Below are 14,094 nucleotides of genomic sequence, written 5' to 3' on the forward strand. Positions count from 1 at the left end.
CTAAACATACTTGTGCTTGGTTGGAATCAACACTGCTTGCAGATTAAGCAAAGGTGAATCACAGGGATTTCCCGAGTTACAAAATAATCTTATCTAAAGAACAGACCAGCATCTTTACATCCATATATTAATAAATATCCAAATATTTATTTATTTGAAAAACACTGATTACTTACAAGGTTTTAAAATGTTGTTTTATAGCCTATATAACTTCTTTCCACCAATATATTTTTCTGTAAAAAGATGCCAATGAAAAAGATGTTATCTAATCCTACTATAAGTGCAAACCTCTGGGGAAATACAGTGTTAAAGAGAAGGTAATTTGAAAATGTTTCATCTATCAGATTTTTCCACCTGTCCTTAGCATCATAACCCTCTTTGCTTTCAGTTAAGCAAAGTCAAGTCACCCTTGACTATAATAATTTATGTTCCCTCCTGCATTTGTTGAGTACTGAAGCATGTAGTTGAGTGCTAGAATAGGTATCTGTAATTTTTCTCTGCCCACCGTGCATTTCCTGTTTATGTAATAGAACTTTGATTTTCTTTTAGGATACCATTCCCTTTTTCCTTTTTTGGTCCTTATGGTTTAAGTTATGCCAACTCCACCCATTGGTTCTAGCAGTTGGCAGGTGACCTAAGCCCAGCCAATCAAAATGATGGTGAATTTTTTCAAGGCTGGACATGTTACCCAATCAAGACCTATGGATATCAACTCTGAAATGTCCAATGCAACTATTGAGAAAGAGGCTAAACTAGTAAGATGTAACTTTTGAAATGCTAGTAGCCATCTGCACTGACATTTAAAGAGAATCTACTAGAGAATGAAGCCAACACAAAGAAAAGCAGAGCCAAAAGATAAAAAATAGTTTCCTACTGCATTTTCATACTTAGCTCTTTCCCTGATCTTTTCCATTACATAAACTAATACATTCTTTTTTAAATTAGGCCAGTCTCTAGTGAGGTTCTGTTACTTGCAATCTCACTAATCTAAAATAATTTATCAGTTATGCAAAATTTATATTTTTTTACATATATAGTCGGTCAGGACCCCAATAGCTTCTAAGGAATAGGAAGTCGAGATAGAAAGAAAATACATAGAGCTGGATTTACTCTTTTTGTTTCATTTCCTTATCTGTTCCTGATCATTCCATTATGTTGAGTATTTTGTACACAGAACACATGCAACATGACAACTTCTGTTTATTATGGCAAGGAGTCCAAGCTGGAGCTCTCCGTTTACCCAACTCCACTGCACCCCAGGTTTCCACAGCTGTAGCTGAGCCCTACAACTTCATCCTCACCACACACACCATCCTAGAGCACTCTGATTGTGCTTCATGGTAGACAACGAGGCCATTTATGACATCTGCCATAGAAATCTCAATACTGAGCACCCAACCTGCGCTAACCTTAACTGCTTCATCAGCCAGATTGTGCCCTCCATCACTGCTTCCTTCAGACTTGATGGAGCCCTTAATATTGATCTGGCAGAACCTCAGACCAACCTGGTATCCTATCCCCACATTCACTTCCCTCTGCCCACATAGGCCCCTAATATCTCTGCTGAGAAAGCCTACTATGAACAGCTTACCACAGCAAAGATCACCAATGCTTGCTTTGAGCCAGCCAATCAGATGGTAAAATGTGAGAGTCTTGCCATGGTAAACACATGGCTTGCTGCCTGTTGTACTATGGTGACATAGCTCCCAACTATGTCAATGCTGGCATTGTCACCATCAAGACCAAACACAGCATCCAGTTTGTACAGATTGGTGTCACACTGGCTTCAAGGATAGCATCAATTATCAGCCTCCCACTGCGGTACTCGGTGGAGACCTGACCAAGGTACAGAGAGCTGTGTGTATGCTGAGCAACACCATTGCCATTGCTGAGGCCTGGGCTCACCTGGACCACAAGTTTGATCTCATGTATGCCAGACACGTATTCGTTTTCATCAGTACATGGGTGAGGGGATGGATGAAAGAGTATAAGTAAAGGCTTTAAGATTTTTTTTTTTTTTCTGAGATGGAGTCTCGCTCTGTCACCCAGGCTAGAGTGCAGTGGCACAATCTTGGCTCACTGCAACCTCCACCTCTCAGGTTCAAGTGATTCTCCTGCCTCAGCCTCCCAAGTAGCTGGGATTACAGGCACATGCCACTATGCCTGGCATTTTTGTATTTTTAGTAGAGACAGGATTTCACCATGTTGGCTAGGCTGGTCTCGAACTCCTGACATCAAGTGATCCGCCCACCTCAGCCTCCCAAAGTGCTGGGATTACAGGTGTGAGTCACCACGCCTGGCAGCTTTAAGATTTTTAATAAGGAGAAGAATCTAGAAAAAGCATTCAAGATTAAGAGTCAAATTATGCTCCTTACCCTGCTACCAAATAACTTTTGGTGCCTGAAAAAAGTCATCCAACTATTTTTGTTCACACCAAGAAATCTACAATCAGGAAAAGGGAAGGAAATGACTGGCTGACGGGCTTGTCCTCCAGCATTGGTCTTGAAGATAAAAGCTTTGGATTTTTTTAAAATAATATCAACTTTTATTTTAGATTCAGGGTGCACATGTGCAGGTTTGTTACATGGCATATCGCATGATGCTGAGGTTTGGGGCACGAATGATCCTATTACCTAGATACTGAGCATAGTACCCAACAGTTTTTCACCCCTTGTCCCCTTCTTCCCCGCCTCCTTCTAGTAGTCCCCAGTATCTATTGTCTCCATCTTTATGTCCATGAGCACCCAATGTTTAGCTCCCACTTATAAGTGAGAATATTCAGTATTTTGTTTTCTGTTCTGGCATTAATTCACTTGGGATAATGGCCTCCAGCTGCATCCATGTTGCTGCAAAGGACATGATTTCATTCTTTTTCATGGCTGTGCAAAGCTTTGGATTCTAATCCTAATGTCACCATTAACTGATTTTGTGAGTTTGAGCACATCGTGTCATTGCCCTGGGTATTGATAAAATTAAGTCAGTGACATTGAACCTGCGTATCTCAGATAAATGATGGTGAAGCAAGTGAGAAAAGAAATGTGAAAATGCTTTGAGAAGTTTAAGTTTCTGAGTACATGCACGATATTGTTACTAGTAGTAGTAAATGTCAAAGTTTCACATTTGCCTGAATAAGAGAGAGAATATTTCCTTCATCATGGCCTGGATGGATATGGCCTGGAAATCACGGTAAGGTCATTACTCTTCTTCTTCTCCTTCTTCTTCTTCTTCTTTCTTTCTTCCCCCTCCTCCTCCTCCCCCTCCTCCTCCTCTTCTCCTCCTCCTCCTCCTCTTCTCCTCCTTCTCCTCTTCTTCTTCTTCTTCTTCTTTTTTTTGACAGGGTCTTTGTCACCCAGGCGGGAGTGCAGTAGCACAGTCACAGCTCTCTGCAGCCTCAACCTCCCAGGCTCAAGTGATCCTCCAGTCTCCTCCTCCAGTTCTTAAAAATGGAGAAAAACTAACCCTATTCATTTACTTAACAATGTTTTTTGATGCCGAGGACTTTCTATTTTTAATAAGGTATAATTTATAATTTTTGTATTTGATTTTTGTCTTTTTAAAACTGTCTTTATCTCCTGCCTGAAAGAGCTTTACCTACCCTGTGTTCTTAGAGATACAGTCTCTTTTTTACTTCTAGAAATGTGTAATTTTTGCTTTTACTCTAGATCTGCAGCCAGTTTGGAATTATTATTTTTTATGTGAAATATTGGTGCCATAAATTTTACTCAGATAGCCAATTGCTCCAGACCAACTATGGCACACACAAAATTCACAGAATCACCTTATGTATGTGTTGAAAATTGACTGACCATATATGCGTGGATCTATTTCAGGACTCTATTTGTTGCATTGGTCTACAAATAGACCAATAATCTGGTTTATCCTAATACTGGTAATTTCTGTATTTTCTCAGACCTGGGTGACAGAGTGAAGCCTCATGTAAAGAAAAAGAAAGAAGGGAAGAAAGAAAGAAAAATGATTGGGGTGGGTGAAAGTAGGGAAAGAAATTGGCAAAGTGAGAAGGTTTAGTAAGAAAAACAGAAAGAAGGGAAATGCAGAAAGGCTCACAGTTTCAACCATGGTCAAGTTAAGGTGAAGCAGTCAACTAATGAACAAGAAAACATTTATTGACTCTTTTACTAAATGGCCCTGAAATGTTTTAGTTAAGCTATTTCTGCAATGGCTGTCATACCTCACCCCTCAGGAGCATAGATTAGAGACATTCAGGAACCACCATTAAGGTCACTTTGGTGCAAGAGGAGCCTCCAAACCAACGGGCAGGACCACAGTGGGATGGAAGGCCATGTGGAGTGTGAGGACGCAGCATCTCAAGAGCCCAGCCCTAGAGACTGCCACTGTGTCCGTGTTGCCTTTATCCCATCTCACCAAGCTCCTCCTAGAGCATCGGAGAAGGCCAACAATACTCCAGTCATTCCTCCTGACTCTAGATTTTCAGACAATTCCACCATACTGGTGTTTAGGTAAAAGGAGGGAGGTGCACATAAGCAGGAAAGTAGTCTAACAATGTAGGGGACTTGAAAACCTCCAAGACCAGCCTGGCCAACATGGTAAAACCCTGTCTTTACTAAAAACACAAAATTAGCTAGGCATGGTGGCGCATGCCTGTAATTCCAGCTACTTGGGAGGCTGAGGCAGGAGAATCACTTGAACCCAGGAGGCGGAGGTTGCAGTGAGCCGAGATTGCACCATTGCACTCCAGCCTAGGCACCAGAGCGAGACTCCATTTCAAAAAAAAAAGAAGAAAAAGAGGAAGAAAAAGTAGCTAACTTTTTTCCCCCCCTAAAATAGGGTCTCACACTCTGTCACCCAGACTGGAGTGCAATGGCAGGATCACAGCTCACTGCAGTCTTGACCTTCCAGGCTCAGGTAATTCTCCCACCTCAGCTTCCCAAGTAGCTGGGACTACAGGCATGTGCAACCATGCCTGGCTACTTTTTTGTAGAGACAAGGTTTTGCCATGTGTCCCAGGCCGTTCTCAAACTCCTGAACTCAAGGAATCCTCCCACCTCAGCTTCCCAAAGTGCTGAGATTACAGTTGTGAGCCACTGCGCCCAGTCTTTTTTTCTTTCCTTTGAGCTAACAGTTTTTCAAGTACCTATTATATGCCAGGCAATAAGCGAAACCTTTTGCATTCTTTGTGTAATTCAAAATCTCTACAACTAGCCAGGCATGGTGTGGTGTGCCTGTAGTCCTAGTTACCCAGGATACTAAGGTGGGGGAATCACTTGAGCCCAGGAAGTCTCAAGGCTGCAGTGAGTCATGATCACACCACTGCACTCCAGCCTGGGTGACTGAGCAAGGCTCTGTCTCAAAACAAACCCCAAAAAACTGGTTAGGCGCAGTGGCTCACGCTTGTAATCCCAGCACTTTGGGAGGCCAAGGTGGGCAGATCACAAGGTCAGGAGATCGAGAACATCTTGGCCAACATGGTGAAACCCCGCCTCTACAAAAATACAAAAAAAAAAAAAAAAAAAAAAAAACAATTAGCCGGCCATGGTGATGCGTCCCTGTAGTCCCAGCTACCCTGGGGGCTGAGGCAGGAGAATCGCTTGAACCCAGGAGGCGGAGGTTGCAGTGAGCCGAGTGCCACTGCACTCCAGCCTGGGCAACAAGAGGAAAACTCTGTTTCAAAAAAAAAAAACACACACCTCTAAATCATAGTGTTTACTTGCTCAATATATAGATGAAGAAAATAAGGTCAAAAGGATTCAGTGAGTTCTAGAAATTCTCAGTTTGTAATGGCAGCGATAGGATTCTAATTCAGATCATCTGACCCCCAAACCAGCTTTGGCCACACTTCACACTGCAGAGACTGAGTGAGCTACATTTCCCCGAAATTGTTCCCAGTAACTGTTGAATGCCTTGTATCATTGCCATCCATCCTTACGACTCCTTATTAGTTCACTGATGGGTCTCATTCTCACCAATGATTACTTTAAGTATGTCAGCATTAAAATAACTTCTCTCCTTTCAGTAACCTTTCACCTTTCTTGGTCATCTATATCTAACTAGCCCAACAACTGGGTTTTAACCTCTATAGCAGAGAGCCTTTCAGAGAGAGATTCAATAGATACCTTTTTATGAAAGCTTGGCAGATATTTAATTGGGCGCACAAGTATTTCATACTTGAAGAAAGTGGTTCATTGACAAATAATAGCAGCAATAAATATTTGTTGAATGATTGAACTTTTAATAATTAAACAGATCCTCTCTCAGAAACACTCTTATGTTAAGCTACTTTCCAAGAGGCTATAAAAATGAGAAAGGTGTAGAAAGACATAAATTAAACTTTTTATTTATTCATTTTCATTTATGCCTTCCACAAATATTTATTAAGTGCCTTTTCCAGTCAGTACCAGACACTGTACTAATTTTACTCATAGGGGTCTGCTGGTTGTCTATTGCTATGTAAAAATTAACCAAAAGTTTGGCAAGTTAAAACAACAAACATTTATTTTCTCACGGTTCCTGAGGGTCAGACATCTGAGAATGACGTAGCTGGGTGACTTCCGTTCAGGGTCTCTCCGGAGGTTGCAGTCGAGCTGCTGGGTGGAGCCGAGGTGATCTCAAGAGTTGACTGCGGTAGAAGAACCTGGTTCCAAGCTCACTCTCACAGTTGGCAGGCCTCTGTTCCTTGCTGGTAATTGGCAGAGACTTCAGTTTCTCACCATGTGGGTCTTTCTGTAAGGCTTCCCGGAGCCAGCCATCCAAGACAGGAAGAAAGAGAAAGAGCATGCACCCTCGCCAGAGCCAGAATGGACGTTTTTATTACCTACGCAACCTCCAAAGTTGTACGGCGTCGCTTCCGGTTCTTAGGCTCCACCTCTTGAAATAGGGAGAATCAGAGAATTAGTGGATACAATTTTTTAACTACCAAGAGGAAGACAGACCCGGTGGCTCATGCCTGTAATCCCAGCACTTTGGGAGGCCTAGGCAGGAGGATTGCTTGACGCCAACAGTTTGAGACCAACTTGGGCAACGTAGTAAAACCTCATCTCTATTAAAAATTTAAAAATTAGTCGGGCACAGTGGTATATGCCTGTAGTCCTAGCTACTCGGGAGGATCTTCTGAGCCCAAGAGTTCAAGATTGCAATGAGCTATGATTGCACTACTGCACTCCAGCCTGGCAGACAGAGCAAGACTCTGTCTCAAAAAATGAATTATATATTTAAAAAAAAAAAAAAAAACTATGGAGGGAAGGTTGATTAGAAGGGGAAACTCTTAAATATTATTCACATACTTTGTAATATTTTAACCAAGTATAATTAACATATGTAATTTTGTAACCTAATTTTCCATTAATAGACAGTATATAGCTGTATACTTAGGATGAGAAAGGAGATAATTAGACATGGGTCAGGGATGGGTTGATCTTCCTCTCCTTTCTCACCCTCTCCATAGGAGGCCAAGAAAGCTTCAATCTCTCATGGTGATCTTTGTAATCTTTTGATAAGGGTTGCTGTTTTCCATTCCAATGTCAAGGTATCGCAAAGACACAAAATTCCAGCAAGATTGCCTACCTCAGTAGTGCAGAGAGAGTGGAGGAAAAAAGATGATACAGAAAAGGCCATCAAAATGATTCTCAGGGAACCTAGAAACTGCCATATAAATGTATTTCCCAATGAATTTTAACATCCAAATTCATTTAACTTTTAAAGGTCTGACTGTATTTTGACCTGCTGAACTGTTTCGCAGATTCAAATTTCCATCATTGTCCTTTACATTAAATAATGAATTCTGAAGCAGAATTTCCATCTGTCAGTTTAGAGAATGCAGCATCTCATCTCTGTATTGAAATCAAGTCCCTCTCACCTTTCAACAGCCAAGAACCACTTCATCGTCAGCAATGTGCAAAGCCACAAATCAATTAAACTTACCTCGAGTTTATGAGTACCCATGAATTGCACTTACAATGGTTGTACAAAAGGATTATGGTAGTGCCGGGTTCTCAACAAAGGCTCGCAAGTCAGGTAAGGGCACATCTGGGGTCAGTGATACTTTCCTATTTATCCTGTCTGTGACTCAAGCGGAGTTCTTCAGTTTTTTTTTCAGGCCCACTGCCACATCAACATTGCAATATTCCTTGTTGCTTTATTTAAATCTAGGAAGAAACCCGCATGCAGGTTTTTGAAGAGCCACATGTGGCTAAGAAAGCCTGAGGTTGGAAAGCGGCCCTGTAATCCCCTCACAGGGGTGGAGAGGAAACAGCTCCAGAGAGTGTTCCAAATACACACCAATGCCCCTTCGAGCTACACTTTGCATTTCGTTTTCTGCTTTAAAATCTCTATTGGCTTCACATCTGAGAAGGCTTAAGAACGTAATTTATTCCATATAAGGTTCCCCGTAATTTATGCTCACTAAATTGGCAACATAGGAAGAATTTTTTCATTGACTACCATGGAAGATTACTGAAGGCCATCTTGTGCAAGTAAAGACAGTTCAAGCAGCCACACGTCACACAAAAGGAAGTTTCCTGCCATCCTGTGTGTAAAATGAAACTAATTTGTATCTTTTGAATTTGTAAATGTATAACTTTAGTTTTTACACAATTGCCCATTCACACAAAATTCTTCTCTAGACAGTCAAACTCCGGGATACACTTCACCTTTTATAGGCCCTCTTTCTCAAAGCTGGGTAAATCCAAGAAAACCTGAGGTCTATAATTCACTCTACTTCTGTATTTGTTTTTTCAGTTTAATATTTACCAAGGTAGTAGCTCACTGCTTAAAATGCTGACTTTCTTGACAGGTAAATATTAACTCTTTGTTCTCAGCTTTATCTTTCTTAGCAAGTGATGGAATAGTACCAGTTCTTCCATCGTTTTGTCCCTCGATGGAAAACAGATTGAATCTGTGTGCACAGGGCCAAGTTCTATGGTTGCAAAGTAGGAACTGTGTTCCATTATTCAGGTACAAACTCACAAACATCTAGATATTTATAGCTTTTATGATTAATGGATGTTTCATTTTCCTCTCTTTTTGTTTTTGTATCCAATAAATACAGCTATGGGTTGAAGGATGGTATTTGTAATTATTCCACAATGAAATAACAGAACTTCCATCCTTATTATTCCTTAGGAACGTTTGCATTGAGATTATTAAGTTGATGTATTAAGTTGTAATAATTATTTAGATTCCTAGGTATAGACATCTGTGCATGAACATAATTCTCCAAGGTGGCAGAGGGTACTATATTGGCTTCATATTAGAATCATGAAAGTGAAGTTGTCAGCCAGGCACAGTGGCTCATGCCTGTAATCCCAACATTTTGGGAGGCTGAAGCAGGAGGATTGTTTGAGCACAGAAGTTCTAGACCAACCTGGACAACATAATAAGACCCCATCTCAACAAAAAATTAAAAATTAACTGGGTATGGTAACAAGCACCTATAGTAACAGCTACTCAGGAGGCTGAGCTGGGAGGATCACTTGAGCCCAGGAGGTCAGGGGTACAGTGAGCTATAATCTGGCCACTGCATTCCAGTATGGGCAATGGAGCAAGACCCTGTCTCAAAAAGCGAAAGAAAGAGAAAGATTAGTCATTTTTCAAAAAGAAATTTTAGAGATGGGGTCTCACTATGTTGCCCAGCCTGGACTTGAAGTGCTGAGTTCAAATGATCCTCCCACCCCAACCTTCTGAGTAACTAGGACTACAGGCAAATGCCATGGTTCCCAGGTAATCCATTTATTTATCTATCTATTTATGTATTTATTTAGAGATGGAGTTTCACTCTTGTTGCCCAGGCTGGAGAGCAATGGCGCAATCTCGGCTCACCACTGCCCTCACCTCCCAGGTTCAAGCGATTCTCCTGCCTCAGCCTCCCAAGTAGCTGGGATTACAGGCATGTGGCACCACGCCCGGCTAATTTTGTATTCTTAGTAGAAATGGGGTTTCTCCATGTTGGTCAGGCTGGTCTCAAACTCCCGACCTCAGGTGATCCACCCACCTCGGCCTCCTAAAGTGGTGGGATTACAGGTGTGAGCCACCTCATGTGGCAGTAATCCATTTTTATATACTTGTCACCCAGTACAGGAGGATTGCCAATTGACCGAAAGCTAGATTTCCCATCTTTTGCATTTTTGTCATTTAATCTGATCTGAGTCGCTTATAACAGGCTCTCAGGAGTCATATTTTAGTATTGATAATAAGAGAGTTTGATTCTGTCCTTGTTACTGGAGTCCCATAACCCTCAAAATTTGGCCTGTCTTTGAGTCAGTCATCTGCTGGTGACTGGATGATATTTGTATAGTACCCAGTTGTCTGGATACGAAGACACAAGCCAGCATCTCTGAAATGATTATCAAGGCTAACATGGTCTTTTCAACTCAAAGCAAACAAAAGCTATAAATTTCTTTACTGAAAATGTTTACTGCTCCCTAGAGCTATGAACAGCAGTAAACATAGTACTCAAAAATGTATCCCATTTCACTTGTGAAGTCCTTTGCAATCTGAATTCTTAAAGGAGAAATCACAAGAGAGAGAAAGTGGTGAGGAGAATTTTTTTAAAGAAGAATATATTTAGAAAAGAAGAATAAGAAGATGTCTTGCCACTGAGCCAGTGGGAATTTGAAATTACTCCAAGCCAGGGAGCCAATAGAGTGTCTAAAACATAAGGTAGAATTCAGAGGGAGCTGATCGTGTTTTGATCTCATGTAATGCTTTTCTTCAAGCTTGCTTCCGAGATCTAATTGGTGTCTACCTCGGAAAATGTTAACTAATGCAGAGCTATGGTGAAAACAAGAGCATCAGAACTTCTTGGATGAATTCCTCTACCTACGTAGATCTTGACCTTTCCCTGGGACAGTAACCATAAGATCCTAACTATTAAGAAACCAGGTTACTGCCATTCCCTAAGTTATCCAAACGTTACATGGAAGCTATGGGGCAAAGAAAGAGTGCAGCGGTGCAATCATGGCTCAGTGCAGCCTGCAACTCCCCAGCCTCAGGTGATTCTCTCACCTCAGCCTCCCGAGTAGCGGGGACTGCACGTGCATGCCACCATGCCCTGTTAATCTTTGTATTTTTTTGTAGAGGTGGGGTTTCATCATGTTGCCCAGGCTGACCTTGAACTCCTGGGCTCAAACAATCCTTCCACCTTGGTCTCCCAAAGTGTTGGGATTACAGGCATGAGCCACCTAGCAAGGTCAGATACTGTCTTCTTAACCCACTCTTTAGTTCAACTAAGAAAGTAACTTGACTCATGCTCAGACTATACATAAAATGACAAATAACAATTACAAGAAGAAAACATACGCACAAAGGTTACGTTACAGCCCTGTGAGATTCTATCATGGCTCTGAACTGTAGAACAACCAATACAAAGAGAATGATTGAGACTTTACTATCACTCCGAGAAGTGACTCACGCAACAAATGTGACAACATTGATTTACAGCCTCTTGGACAGTGATTTTCACATTGGGTACTCTTGAGTTTCTTGGAGGTGACTGTCCAAGGTCCAGGGAGAGTATAAAGTTTAACATCTGTATCCAGGCCGTTCGGTTCTGCCAGGTTGGTCCCACCATAAATAAGAGCCAGCTGGACAATGGCTACTTTATGTAATCCCAATTAAAAACCCCGAATGCAAACATAAAAAGATATTCAGATTCTTCAGCTATCACTAACACAAATTAAAAATCAATATTCTAAACTTGCATCATGCATTCATTCATAACGTACTGAGCTCTTGTGTGCCTGGCACTATTCCAGGGGCTGGGAACATAAGTGAATCAGCCGTACTCCCAACCTCTAGGGAGCTTCCAGCCCGGAGGGACAGAGAGACACATAGGGAACTAAGCAAAACGGCATGTTGTATCTGTTCTGATCGGCACAAGTGCCGAGGAGGAGGCCAGAGGTACCAACACTTCTGGCATTTGTGCAAAGTTAGGAATACATTCTGGCAGGATTTTTTTTTTTTTTTTTGCCATAGCTCTCCATATACTAATCTTCTCTGATCAACCTTGTCTACCTTTATTGTCCTTCTCTCTGCCTAAAGCCTTCAGGTAAATCCCCAGGACACAAAGAGCTGAATCTACTCCCTCTAAATGGAAATCTAAATTTGACAAAAAGAAACTCTATCTTCTTAGAAACTGTTTCAAATCCACTTCTCTCTACATTCCCCATGAAACATGACAGGGATAAGACACACCCTAATGAAGAACAATGTGACAGAACTGATAGGATGGCTCACACCTGTAATCCCAACACTTTGGGAGGCCTAGGTGGGAGGATCACTTGAGGCCAGTTGTTCAAGACCAGCCTCGGCAACATAGTAAGATCTTGTCTCTACAAAAAATAAAAATAAAATAAATTAGCCAGGCATGATGGTGTGTGCCTGTAGTCCCACCTACTGGGGAAACCAAGGCAGTCCAGGGATCTCTTGAGCCCAGGGGTTTGAGACTACAGTGAGCTATGATCATGCCACTGCACTCCATTCTGAGCAACAAAGTGAGACTCTGTGGAGGGGGAAAAAAATCTATAAAGAACAATGTGAGAAACCTATAGCTTATTTATACAAATTCCAGTATATTTGATTATCCCCCTGAAGAGAAATAAGAACATGGTCTGGGCTGGGCCCAGTGGCTCACTCCTGTAATCCTAGCACTTTGGGAGGCCAAGGCGGGCAGATCACTTGAGGTCAGGAGTTCGAGACCAGCCTGTTCAACATGGTGAAACCCCGTCTTTACTAAAAATACAAAAATTAGCTAAGCATAGTGACGGGAGCCTGTAATCCCAGCTAACTTGGGAAGCTGAGACAGGAGAATCACTTGAACCCAGGAGGCGGAGGTTGCAATAAGCTAAGATCACACCACTGCACTCCAGCCTGAGCAACAAAGAGCAAAAGAGCAAAACTCCATCTCAAAAAAAAAAAAAAACGGTCTGACCTCCTCCACCTTTGCTTTGTGCTTCCCTCCAGTGGAATTGCCATCTGTCTCTTGTCTCACCCTTGCTCTGCTCCTACCTTGCCTGTCCTCTGAGGCCTAAGTCAAAATCGTCTGCACTGTGAAGTCTTTCCCGGGCAGTTATTGATGGCAGGAGTGATCACGCTATCAAACTTCCAAAGCTCTATGTACCAATTACCAGGGTGTATTATATTAAATCATATCAGTTTTCTTGCCTCTCCCTCACTGACCGAAAAACTGCTGGAGGACAGGGACTGTGACTTATCAACCTTTGTATCCACAAGTGCCTGGTGCCATGCTGGCCACATCTTGCCTGCTTAATAAGTGGATGTTAAATAAATGCACAAATAAGCAAGTTTCCATTTGTATAGGAGAAGAATCTTTCTTCACCTACTAGATTCCTGCACTCTGCATGCTACATGCTTGGACTCTTGGCTCCACCCACATTTCCACCTCCTCCAAATTTCCCATGATTCACTTCCCAGGCCAGGAAGCTGTAAATCTGGAATAGGCCTGGGGTATAACCAGGTAGACACCGCTGATCTTGACTTTGAATATTCCTCTAGGACAGGCTGACCATCTCCAGATGGTCACACACTTGAATGGCCATATGAGTAACACACCCTTAAATGGTTTACTTTTACAAGCTGAAGATTTGAATACTATCTCTCTGTTGCTTTGAATCAACAAAATAATAACTAGGTACAATGTTTTCTGCTTCACAGTGGCCTTAGGATATTAGATGCTTAGCCTCATGGAGAAGTAACTTTTGCTTGCATCCAGCCACCAAATTTGAATCTGAGTCACCAGTTTACTTTGTTTTCGATTTTCCCTTCAGTTTGGCTGAATGTGTACTTTCAGGTGGCTTCCAGTACCCTGCTGACCAAAACCAAGAAAGCTGCAGTCGTCTCGACTTTGTGAACCAAGCTCCAAAAGTCTGGTTTGTATCAATAGGCACTGTTAGAACCAGCCTGAGACAGCTACCCAGAGAACAAGGCGCTGACTCCTTAGCATCCTGGCATCCATGTAGGTCTGTCTGAGCAGTAGCATGCCTGTGAGGAGCATGCAAAACTCCTTCTCACAGAAGAGAAAAGGATTCCAAACAGGCAGCAAAACAGGAAAGAAAACAGGCAGCCTTCTGAACATTTGTGAAAAACGATGCACGTGGCATTACA

The 14,094-nt window shown here is 42.0% G+C and overlaps 1 pseudogene; it reads left to right on the forward strand.

Moving 5' to 3' along the window:
• The first annotated feature begins 1,186 nt into the window (after positions 1-1,186).
• LOC105707606 (tubulin alpha-1C chain-like) lies at positions 1,187-1,991 on the forward strand (annotated as a pseudogene).
• The last annotated feature ends 12,103 nt before the right edge of the window (positions 1,992-14,094 follow it).

The sequence above is a fragment of the Aotus nancymaae genome, unplaced genomic scaffold (genome assembly GCF_030222135.1).
Source record: "Aotus nancymaae isolate 86718 unplaced genomic scaffold, 86718_ANA_hifiasm-v0.15.2.pri h1tg000014l, whole genome shotgun sequence".
Classification (NCBI taxonomy): Eukaryota; Metazoa; Chordata; class Mammalia; order Primates; family Aotidae; genus Aotus; species Aotus nancymaae.